Source organism: Somniosus microcephalus, chromosome 3, assembly GCF_052327205.1.
Source record: "Somniosus microcephalus isolate GS21.2 chromosome 3, FLI_Smic_1.0, whole genome shotgun sequence".
Lineage (NCBI taxonomy): Eukaryota > Metazoa > Chordata > Chondrichthyes > Squaliformes > Somniosidae > Somniosus > Somniosus microcephalus.
This window is the reverse complement of record NC_140989.1, coordinates 314692858-314705650: the sequence shown is the minus strand read 5'-3', so window position 1 is coordinate 314705650 and position 12793 is coordinate 314692858.

Below are 12793 nucleotides of genomic sequence, written 5' to 3'. Positions count from 1 at the left end.
GAGATGACCCTCCTCCAATAAAGACCTGTTGTTTGTTTATGTACAGCATCCGTGTAATTATTTATCCACTGAACCACGGATCTAACAGTGGCGACGAGTGTTGATGCGAATCTACCTGCAACATTAAAAAAAAAGTCGAGTCCAGGAACACGGGCGTCGACCGCGAGCAACCGCCCAGCAGTCAGGCAGAGATCCAACTTCGCTGGGCAGGCTGTGGAGAGCCGGGCTTGGTTCCCCAGCCACAACGAACAGTAAGAGACCGACGACAGGTCCAGAGCAGACCCTTCCCGAGCAGCGGCGGCTGGAGCCGACCGATGGCAGAGAGAGAGAGAGCCGGGCAGCGTCGACGGGGTAAGAAAGAGGGTGAAGAGAGCAGGGCACAGCCAGGGGTTGATCACCGAGCGGCGTCGAGGAAAAATACTGCAAACCGGAGAGAGAGAGGGTAAGAAACAGCCGGGTTCTAGACTGAGCGGCGTCGACAAATATCAAGAGAAGAACGCGCAGAGCACAGCCAGGGATTACGGGCTGATCAGGGTCCGCGGGGCGAAGCAAGGGGAGACGCCATTGAGCCACGGAGAAGCAGGGAGAGCACGGGAGGCGCCATTGAGCTGCGGCGAAGAAGGAAGAGCGTGGGAGACGCCATTTTGCGAAGCCGCAGCGGCGAAGACAGGCGAGCGCGGGAAGGAAGGAAAGCGTGGGAGACGCCATTTTGTGCCAGCGGAGAAGAAGGGAAAGCGCGGGAGGCGACATTGGGGATAGTTAACGCACAACCAAGGATGCCGAAGAGTGGCAGTATCTCTACGTTCGACAATGAAGTCGAAGATTGGGCGACATATGTGGAATGTATTGAGGTGTACTGCAGGGTGAATGAAGTGCCAGATGCTAATAAAGCACTGGTTCTGTTAAATTCCATGGGTGCAAAAACTTATGGGTTACTGCGAAATCTAATAACCCCAGAGAAGCCGGTAAACAAGAATTTTGAAAGCATAGTAGAAATCCTACAGGACCACTTAAACCGCATACCGCTGCTGATAGCAGAACAATTTAAGTTCCATAAAAGGAACCAACACAAAGAAGAAAGCAATGCTGAGTACCTAACGGAACTGCGCAAGCTATCGAAATACTGCCAGTTTGGAGCGGGACTAGCAGACACGTTAAGTGACAGGTTTGTGTGTGGGCTACAAAGTGAAGGAACCCAGAAACGGCTTCTATCAGAAAAGGACCTTACGCTGGACAAAGCTTTCAATATGGCAGTATCACACGAAGCAGCCGCAAGGGGCGCTGCAGAGATACAACGGAGACCGCAAGAATACGGCACCAACGAAATGACCTATGGAACAGGGAAGTGCTATCGTTGCGGCAGAACAACACATGACCAGAAAGATTGTTGGTTCAAGGACCAAGTGTGCAGACAGTGTGGGAAAGCAGGACACATAGCAAGAGTCTGCAGGTCTGGGAAGAAAACCAACAGTAAGAAATCTCCACAGGAGAAGTACAAAAAGGTACACCAGGTGATGGACAGTGGTTCAGATGAACAGAAAAGTGACACAGACTCCGGAAGCAAGGAGCTGGGTTGTCTGAAACAACATAATGTAACCGAAATGGAGGATCACCAGACTATCTGGGTTACACTCAAGATAGACGGAGTCCAAGTGGAAATGGAATTGGACACAGGGTCAGCTCTAACAGTCATAAATCAAAGAGGCTACAAGCGGCTATTTTCACACATACCCTTGAAAGCTACAGAGATTGTCTTGAAGACGTATACGGGGCAAAAAGTCTACCCCAAAGGAAAAATAAGGGTGAAAGTGACATATAAAGGTCAGGAAATACCTAAAATGGATATATATGTATTGCCAAATGGAGGACCACCACTGCTAGGACGTGAATGGACCGAAAGATACATTTAGATTGGCATTCCATACAGGCACTGAAGGTGGAGGCCAAAAAGGATGACGACGTCACACCTGGACGACTGTCAAAAATGCTAACTGACGCAAAAGAAGTGTTCCAGGAGGGACTAGGAACACTAAAAGGAATAACAGCAACAATTAAAATAGAGGATAATGCAAGCCCAAAGTTTCTGAAGGCCAGACCAGTGCCTTATGCGATCAGACCAGCGGTTGAAGCAGAGCTGGAAGGGTTGGAACGTTCAGGAGTACTGTCCAAAGTGGACTGGAGCGAGTGGGCTACACCCATCATTCCTGTAATGAAGAGGTCGTTGAGTAATACGCCTGGGGAACCAAAGAAGGTCCGCATCTGTGGGGATTTAAAGGTGACAGTGAACCCAGTCCTTCACACGGTGCAATATCCGCTTCCACGAATTGAGGATATTTTCGCCTCGCTATCTGGTGGTAAACGCTTCACCAAAATTGATCTAGCCCAGGTGTACTTGCAAATGGAGGTAGAAGAAGCTTCGAAACATTACCTTACGATCAACACCCATAAAGGTCTCTATCAATACAACCGGCTGGTGTTTGGAGTAGCCTCGGCTCCGGCTATCTGGCAAAGGGCGATGGATCAGGTCCTGCAAGGGATTCCAGGGACCCAGTGTTATTTGGACGACATCTTGGTCACGGGCGAAAATGACGGTGATCACCTCGCTAACTTGGAGAAGGTGCTCGCCAGATTAAAGGAATATGGGCTACGAGCTAATCGCCACAAGTGCGAGTTTTTCCAGAAACAGATCTCGTATTGCGGCCACGTCATCGATGAAGAGGGGTTACATAAGTCCCCTGACAAGATTGAGGCAGTAGTCAAGGCTCCAGCACCAGAAAATGTGTCACAACTGAGGTCGTTCCTCGGGCTGGTAAACTATTACCACAAGTTCTTACCAAATTCGTCTACGGCATTACACCCGCTGAACACCCTACTGCAAACAGGGGTACCATGGAAGTGGGATGACGAACATAGACAAGTTTTCCAGAAGTGTAAAGAATTGATCACATCAAAAGAGGTGTTGGCCCATTTCACAGAAATCACAGAAACCCCACAGTGCAGATAGAGGCCATTTCGGCCCATCGAGCCTGCACCGACACATATCCCACCCGATCCCCGTAACCCCTACACCAACACATATCCCACCCTATCCCCGTAACCCCACGTATTTAATCCCCCTAACACTAAGGGTCAATTTTTTTTATCATAGCCAATCAACCTAACCCGCACATCTTTGGACTGTGGGAGGAAACCGGAGCACCCGGAGGAAACCCACGCAAACACGGGGAGAATGTGCAAACTCCACACAGTCACCCGAGGCCGGATTCGAACCCGGGTCCCTGGCGCTGTGAGGCAACAGTGCTAACCACTATGCCACCGTGCTGCCCAGCCGTTTCAACCCAGCACTACCAATTCGCTTGGCATGTGATGCATCACCCTACGGCATTGGAGCGGTGCTGTCGCACAAATTCCCAGACGTGTTGGAGAGGCCAGTAGCCTTTGCATCTCGGTCACTAACCTCAGCCGAGCGCAACTACGCCCAGATTGACAGGGAGGCCCTCAGCCTAGTATGGGGAGTAAAAAAATTCAACCACTATCTGCATGGGCAGAAGTTCACCTTGCTGACTGACCACCAACCACTTGTCTCCATCTTTAATCCTAAGAAGGGCGTGCCAGTAATGACTGCACAGTGGTTACAAAGATGGTCCCTGTTTCTAGGGGCGAATCAATATGAAATAGAATATAAAGGCACGAAACAGCATGGGAACGCTGATGGGCTATCGTGCCTGCCACTGCCTACGGTGGAGGAAGCACCAGCAGTGGACCCTATCGAGATATTTTATTCATCGATAATTGAACGATTGCCAGTAACAAACGCGGATATAGAGAAGGAGACCCGCAATGATCCGACGCTGTCACGGGTATATGAATTGACGGTGAGGGGATGGGCAACACATGGCGACTCACTGTTGCCAGCATTCTCATCCAGAAGAGAACAGCTGTCAGTGTGCCAGGGGACAGTGATGTGTGGATCCAGAGTGGTGATTCCACCCAAGTTAAGGGAGAGAGTGCTAAAGGAGCTACATGAAGGTCATCTGGGGGGAGTGAAAATGAAAAGCCTTGCTAGGGCTTATGTGTGGTGGCCGGGAATCGATCAATAAATCAAAGACCTAACTAAGAGCTGCTTAGGATGCCAGAAGGTCCAAAATGCACCACCACATGCCCCTCTACACCCATGGGAGTGGCCCTCCTCTCCATGGCAACGGGTGCACATTGATTTCGCTGGTCCATTCATGGACTCAATGTTCTTAATAGCAGTGGATGCTCATTCAAAGTGGCCTGAGGTGATAAAGATGTCTTCAACCACTACAGAGAAAATGATTGCAGTCCTATGGACCATATTTGCCAGAAACGGTTTGCCAGAGCAGATCTGCTCTGATAATGGACCACAGTTTGTGTCCGACGAGTTCCAAAAATTCATGAAAAGGAATGGGGTAAGGCATTACACATCCGCCCCGTATCATCCAGCCACCAATGGATTGGCTGAGAGGTTCGTACAAACCTTTAAGAAGGCGATAAAGGCCATGTGCGACGAGGAAATTCCACTACAGCATAGGATGGACAATTTCTTATTAGCCTACCGAAACGCGACACATGCAGTTACCAACCAGACCCCGGCCATGATGTTCTTTAACCGAAGGTTGAGATCTCGTCTGGACTTGCTCAGACGAAATGTGCGAAGAAATGTTGAGGACAAACAATTCCAGCACACCAACGAGAAGCCGACAAGAAGCTTCAATGTAGGGCAACCAGTCTTGGCCCGTGACTATCGAACAGAGAAGTGGCAACCTGGAACGATATGTACAAGGCAGGGGCCATTAGTGTACACAGTGGATGTCGGGGAGAACATTGTGAGACGCCACGTCGATCAGATCTTAGCGTCACAGGAAGGCGTCAACCCTATGTCTCGAGTACCTGGGGATGAACCCGACATACCGGTAGCGTCTACTTCAGACCCAGTAGCAGTGGAACCCGATGAACTACCCGATGAAAAGGGGTCAGAATCGCCTCTGCACCAAGAACAAGAACCTCCGGAAAGGCGCTATCCCGAAAGGGTCAGGAAGCCGCCCCAAAGACTGAATCTGTAAATGGACTTTTGTTATTGAATGTACATGTAAAAATGTAATTGTTATTTGAATATTAAGGGGGGTATTATTAATCTAAAAAGGGAGGAATTGTAGTGTATGTGCTTTAAGTCAGAACTACTTTTTACAGCTCCTGTATACTGTAGTACCGGCAGTAACCACACCGGTATATAAGCTGTGCGCATGCCTCTGTACCCCAGTCTAGAGATGACCCTCCTCCAGTAAAGACCTGTTGTTTGTTTATGTACAGCATCCGTGTAATTATTTATCCACTGAACCACAGACCTAACATCCACTGCTACTCTTTCTGAGGTAGATGCTACTGGTATGTCGGGTTCATCCCCAGGTACGCGAGACATGGGGTTGACTTGTTCCTGTGACGCTAAGATCTGGTCGACGTGGCGTCTCACAATGTTCTCCCTGACATCCACTGTGTACATTAATGGCCCCTGCCGTGTGCACATCGTTCCGGGTTGCCATTTCTCTGTTCGGTAGTCACGGGCCAAAACTGGTTGTCCTACATTGAAGCTCCTTGTCGGCTTCTCATTGATGTGCTGGAATTGTTTATCCTCAACATTTCTTCGCACATTTGGTCTGAGCAAATCCAGACGAGATCTCAACCTTCGGTTAAAGAACACAATGGCCGGGGTCTGGTTGGTAACTGCATGTGTCGCATTTCTGTAGGCTAACAGGAAATTGTGGAATTTCATCATCGCACATGGCCTTTATCGCCTTTTTAAAGGTTTGTACGAACCTCTCAGCCAATCCATTTGTGGCTGGATGATACAGGGCGGATGTGTAATGCCTTACCCCATTCCTTCTCATAAATTTCCGAAACTCTTCGGACACAAACTGTGGTCCATTATCAGAGCAAATCTGCTCTGGCAAGCCGTTCCTGGCAAATATGGTCCGTAGGACTGCAATCGTTTTCTCTGTAGTGGTTGAGGACATTTTTATCACCTCAGGCCATTTCGAGTGCGCATCCACTGCTATTAAGAACATTGAGTCCATGAATGGACCAGCAAAATGGAGGAGGGCCACTCCCATGGGTGTAGAGGGGCATGTGGTGGTGCATTTGGACCTTCTGGCATCCTGAGCAGCTCTTGGTTAGGTCCTCGATTTGTTGATCAATCCCCGGCCACCACACATAAACCCTAGCAAGGCTTTTCATTTTCACCCCTCCCAGATGATCTTCGTGAAGCTCATTGAGCACTCTCTCCCTTAACTTGGGTGGAATTACCACTCGGGATCCACACATCACTGTCCCCTGGCATACTGACAGCTGTTCTCTTCTGGATGAGAATGCTGGCAACAGTGAGTCGCCATGTGTTGGCCATCCCCTCACCGTCAAATCATATACCCGAGACAGTGTCGGATCATTGCGGGTCTCCTTCTCTATATCCGCGTTAGTTACTGGCAATCGTTCAATTATTGACGAATAAAATATCTCGACAGGGTCCACTGCTGGTGCTTCCTCCACAGTAGGCAGTGGCAAGCGTGATAGCCCATCAGCGTTTCCATGCTGTTTCATGCCTTTATATTCTATTTCATATTGATTCGCCCCTAGAAAAAGGGACCATCTTTGTAACCGTTGTGCAGTCATCACCGGAACGCCCTTCTTTGGATTAAAGATGGAGACAAGTGGTTGGTGGTCAGTCAGCAAGGTGAACTTCTGCCCATGCAGATAATGGTTGAATTTTTTTACTCCCCATACTAGGCTGAGGGCCTCCCTGTCAATCTGGGCGTAGTTGCGCTCGGCTGAGGTTAGTGACCGAGACGCAAAGGCTACTGGCCTCTCCAACCCGTCTGGGAATTTGTGCGACAGCACCGCTCCAATACCATAGGGTGATGCATCACATGCCAACCGAATTGGTAGTGCTGGGTTGAAATGGGCCAACACACCTTTTGATGTGATCAATTCTTTGCACTTCTGGAAAGCTCGTTTACATTCGTCATTCCACTTCCATGGTACCCCCGTTTGCAGTAGGGTGTTCAGTGGGTGTAATACTGTAGACAAATTTCCTAAGAACTTATGCTAGTCGTTCACCAGCCCGAGGAACGACCTCAGTTGTGACACATTTTCCGGTGGTGGAGCCTTGACTACTGCCTCAATCTTTTCAGGGGACTTATGTAACCCCACTTCATCAATAACGTGGCCACAATACGAGATCTGCTTCTGGAAAAACTTGCATTTGTGGCGATTAGCTCGTAGCCCATATTCCTTTAATCTAGTGAGCACCTTCTCCAGGTTGGCGAGGTGATCACTGTCATTTTTGCCCATGACCAGGATGTCGTCCAAATAACACTGGGTCCCTGGAATCCCTTGCAGAACTTGATCCATTGCCCTTTGCCAAATAGCCGGAGCCGATGCTACCCCGAACACCAGCCGGTTGTATTGGTAGAGACCTTTATGAGTATTGATCGTGTGTTATTGTTTCGAGGCTTCTTCTACCTCCATTTGCAAATACGCCTCGGCCAGATCAATTTTGGTGAAGCGTTTACCTCCAGATAGCGAGGCGAAAATATCCTCAATCCGTGGAAGCGGATATTGTACCGTGTGAAGGACTAGGTTCACTGTCACCTTAAAATCCCCACAGATGCGGACCTTCTTTGGTTCCCCAGCCGTATTACTCAACGACCTCTTCATTACAGGAATGATGGGTGTAGCCCACTCGCTCCAGTCTACTTTGGACAGTATTCCTGAACGTTCCAACCCTTCCAGCTCTGCTTCGACGGCTGGTCGGATCGCATAAGGCACTGGTCTGGCCTTAAAAAACTTTGGGCTTGCATTTTCCTCTATTTTAATCGTTGCTGTTATGCCTTTTAGTGTTCCGAGTCCCTCCTGGAACACTTCTTGTGCGTCAGTTAGCATTTTTGACAGTCGTCCAGGTGTGACGTCGTCATCCTTTTTGGCCTCAACCTTCAGTGCCTGTATGGAATGCCAATCTAATTGTATCTTCCGGATCCATTCACGTCCTAGTAGTTGTGGTCCTCCATCTGGCAATACATATAGGCCCATTTTAGGTATTTCCTGGCCTTTGTATATCACTTTCACCCTTATTTTTCCTTTGGGGTAGACTTTTTACCCCGTGTACGTCTTCAAGACAATCTCTGTAGCTTTCAAGAGTATATGTGAAAATAGCCGCTTGTAGTCCCTTTGGTTTATGACTGTTAAGGCCGATCCAGTGTCCAATTCCATTTTCACTTGGACTCTGTCTATCTTGAATGTGACCCAGATAGTCTGGTGATCCTCCATTTTGATTACCTTATGTAGTTTCAGACAACCCAGCTCCTTGCTTCCGGAGTCTGTATCACTTTTCTGTTCGTCTGAACTACTTTTTTGTACTTCTCCTGTGGAGATTTCTTGCTGCTGGTTTTCTTCCCTGACCTGCAGACTCTTGCTATGTGTCCTGCTTTTCCACACTGTCTGCACACTTGGTCCTTGAACCAACAATCCTTCTGGTCGTGTGTTGTTCTGCCGCAGCGATAACACTTCCCTACTCCATATGACATTTCATTGGTGCCATATTCTTGCGGTCTCCGTTTTATCTCTGCCGCGCCCCGTGCGGCTGCTTCGTATGATACTGCCATGCTGAAAGCCTTGTCCAGCATAAGATCCTTTTCTGATAGAAGCCGTTTCTGGGTTCCTTCACTTTGAAGCCCACACACAAACTTGTCCCTTAACGTATCTGCTAGTCCCACTCCAAACTGGCAGTGTTTCGATAGCTTGCGCAGTTCCGTTAAGTACTCAGCATTACTTTCGTCTTTATGCTGGTTCCTTTTGTGGAACTTAAATCTTTCTGCTATCAGCAGCGGTGTGGGGTTTAAGTAGTCCTGTAGGATTTCTACTATGCTTTCGAAATTCTTATCCACGGGCTTCTCTGGGATTATTAGGTTTTGCAGTAAGCCATAAGTTTTTGCACCAATGGAATTTAACAAAACCAGTGCTTTCCTAGCATCTGGCACTTCATTCGCCCTGCAGTACACCTCAATGCGTTCCACATATGTCGCCCAATCTTCGACTTCATTGTCGAACGCAGTGATACTGCCACTCTTTGGCATCCCTGGGTGTGATTTAACTGTCTAAAATGGCGTCTCCCGCGCTCTCCCTTCTTCTCCGCTGGCACAAAATGGCGTCTCCCGCGCTTTCCTTTCTTCCCGCGCTCGCCCTTCTTCTCCGCTGCGGCTTCTAAAAATGGCGTCTCCCATGCTCTCCCTTCTTCTCCGCGGCTCAATGGCATCTCCCGCGCTCTCCCTTCTTCTCCCCATGGACGCGGTTCAGCCCTTGAGCCCTGGCTGTGCTCTGCGCGTTCTCCTGTGCGCCTTTCCCGTTGCCGTCGCTCGGTCCTGAACCCGGCTGCTGCTTTACCCTCTCTCTCTCTCTGTTTGTTTTTCCTCGACGCCGCTCGGTTTTCAACCCCCAGCCGTGCCCTGTGCGCTTCACCCTCTCTCTTACCCCGTCGACGCTGCTCGGCTTTTTCTATGCCGTCGGTCGGCTCCAGCCGCCGCTGTCCGGGAAGGGTCTGCGCTGTACCTGTTGCCAGTCTGTTGCTGGATCGTCGTGGCTGGGGAACCAAGCCCAGCTCTCAACAGCCTCCCCTGTGATGTTCACTCTCTGCCGGATGACTGGGCGGTTGCTCGTGGTCGACGCCCGTGCTTCTGGCCTCGACTTTCTTCCACCGCCCTCCCAGAGCGAATCCTTGAAGGGAAATGCAGAGTTGCAGGTAGATTCGAATCGACCTCGTCGCCACTGTTGAATCCGTGATTCTTAAAGTATGATGTTTTCCAATAACTACATGGAGGCTGTAACTTAACAATCAACAGGTGTTTACTGGAGTAGGGTAGTCTCAAGGCTGACAGTACAGAGGCATGCTCAAGGCTCATATACAGGTGTGGTCACTGCCGGTACTACAGTATACAGGAGCTGTAAAAGTAGTTCTCTCTTAAAGGTACATACACTACATTAGGGAGCAGATCAGAGCAGAGGGGAGAGTGGAGAGGCTGACCGAGGAGGGGTATTAGGGAGCAGATCGGAGCACAGGGGAGAGTGGAGAGGTTGACCGAGGAGGGGTATTAGGGAGCAGATCGGAGCAGAGGGGAGAGTGGAGAGGCTGACCGAGGAGGGGAATTAGGGAGCAGATCAGATGAAGAGGGGAGAGTGGAGAGGCTGACCGAGGAGGGGTATTAGGGAGCAGATCGGAGCAGAGGGGAGAGTGGAGAGGTTGAAAAGGGAGAGGGGGAAATGAGGAGAAGGAATGGCAGGGGGTTACCGGGAAGGGCAGAGGGTGAGTGAAAGGGCAAGTGGAGGGGGAGTGGGAGGGAGGGTGGGGGCAAGAGCATGGGGGAAGAGGCAAAGGGAGGGGAGGTGAAAATGGCAAGGGGGAGTTTGTCTCAGCAGGGGTGAGGCGTTCTGCAGCTTATTTTGCTCTTAGGGGAAGAGGTGCTTGCAGCTGTAGGGGTTGATCAATATTATTTTTATTTTGCCAAATTAATCCTTGTACTGGCCCACTTTTAAAGTGCTGCTGATGTTCCTGTGCTGAGCGCGTTTGCCTCTCTGGCAGCTTATCTTAGGGCCCAGTACTGCAATTGTTCTGATGAAGAGAATGGTTTTGCATTAATGATGTTTCAGTGGGAGCTGTCACATTACATAAAATTTACAGCACATAAACAGGCCATTCAGCCCATCTGGTCTATACCGACATTTATGCTCCACATATCTTCATTCAACCCTATCAACATATCCTTCTATTCCTTTCTTCCTCATGAGCTAATCTAGCTTCCCCTTAAATGCATCTATACTATTTGCCTCACTTACTGCTTGTGGTAGCGAGTTCCACATTCTAACCACTCTCCGGGTAAAGAAGTTTCTCCTGAATTCCCGATTAGATTTATTAGTGACTATCTTATATTCATACCCCCTAGTTTTGGTCTCCCCCCACAAGTGGAAACATCTTCTCTACGTTATGTTAGGTGGCACCCCACTATTTTCACAGTATCGAGTAACAATGTATTCACAGTGCCAACTACTGTTGCTGTGCCCTTCGAATCTGGAGATCATTCACCACTTTTAATAAGCACTTTGCTCATTTCAGTACGCTCAAAAGTTTTGACTGCAGAATACCTGCATGTTATTGCATTGTGAAGTTTATGGCCCTTACCTGCTGTTTTCATTTGAAGTGCTCTGCCGATCTGTGACCTGATCTCATAGTTCGGTACTTTATGAGGGACAAGCGTTAGGGTAGGAGAAACTAGCATTGGGAGATAGGAACTTTGACAACAAAGTTCAAATGTTAGTATTTAATGTTTCAGGAACAAAACTACAGCTAAAATTTAGGAGGTCATTCTCACTGGCATGTTGCTAGTTCACCCAGTCACCATAACTCAATAGTTATCGTCATGTAAGCCATTCTCCTCACAATAATTTGTACCTGACTGATTACATCATGAGTCACTGCCCAGCAGAGCAGTTCAAATGACAAGCAGCAATGTATATTTGCTGATTGAATCTAAGGTTACAGTCAGAATTTGGAACAGTATAGATTAAAAAAGGCACCAATAAGCTGTCAACTTTTCTGCATTTAGCTTTGGGAATCCACCTTAATCCTTTCCACTCAATTAGGCAAAGTGTCTATATATTCCAGGAATTAACATTCAGATACATCACAAGATAGGATCGGATGAAGAATGCACTTCAATCCATTTGATCTCATCCTTCCAAAATACCACCCCTACTGTTTTTCTATTACAGCATCTAGCTATTTTTAAACAATTTAGTCAATTTCACAGCTTCATCCACCCTTCCTGCCAAACTGCTGCATGTGTTGATCACACATTGTGTAAAAAATAATTTCCTGAAATCTACCCTAAATTCACATTTCATAGCCCTGAATCGGTGTCCCTTTGTTCCTCTGACCTGGCATATCGGACAGTGTTACTTTGCGTTTACTTTTTCTACCCTATTACGTATTATATACTTCTAAAACATCCCCATGAAATGGCTCTCTTCAAAGCTGAGGAATCCCGGCTTATGAAGTTGTTGCTTATTGTTCTTCCCTCGGACATCAGGAAGCAGCCTTGTTGCTTACCACTGCACTGCCTCTAGGACCTGATGTCATGGCGATCAGAGCTGCATGCACTATGCCAGTTCTAGCCTACCAAGGGTACTGTACAGCTCCAGCAGGACCTATGGGAATTTGAACTGAACTAATTTTGCTAACACAGCACTTAAGAGGAGGCTAGATAAGCATGTGAGGGAGAAGGAATGGAGGGTTACACTGATAGAGATAGATGAGGAAAGACGGGAGGAGGCTCGAGTGGAACATAAACGCCAGCATGGACTGGTTGGGCTGAATGGCCTGTTTCTGTGCTGTATATCCTATGTAATCCTCTGTATCTCACTCAGCATCCTATTCACTTTGTTTAATACCTCCTCACACTACCGACCATAGAGCACATATACCAGAAACGCTGTTTATGGAGGTCACGGACCATCATCAAAGACCCTACCCACCCCAGCCACAGTCTGTTCGTCCTCCTGCCATTTGGGAGATGCTACAGATGCATTCGCACCCGAACGACCAGATTTAGGAACAACTTCTTTCCCAGAGCTGTCATCCTACTGAACTCCACAAATAAACTCTAAAGCCTGCACATCTGCCAATGCACTTTATTATGGTTATGTTTATGTTAATGTATTACAAGCCAAATGA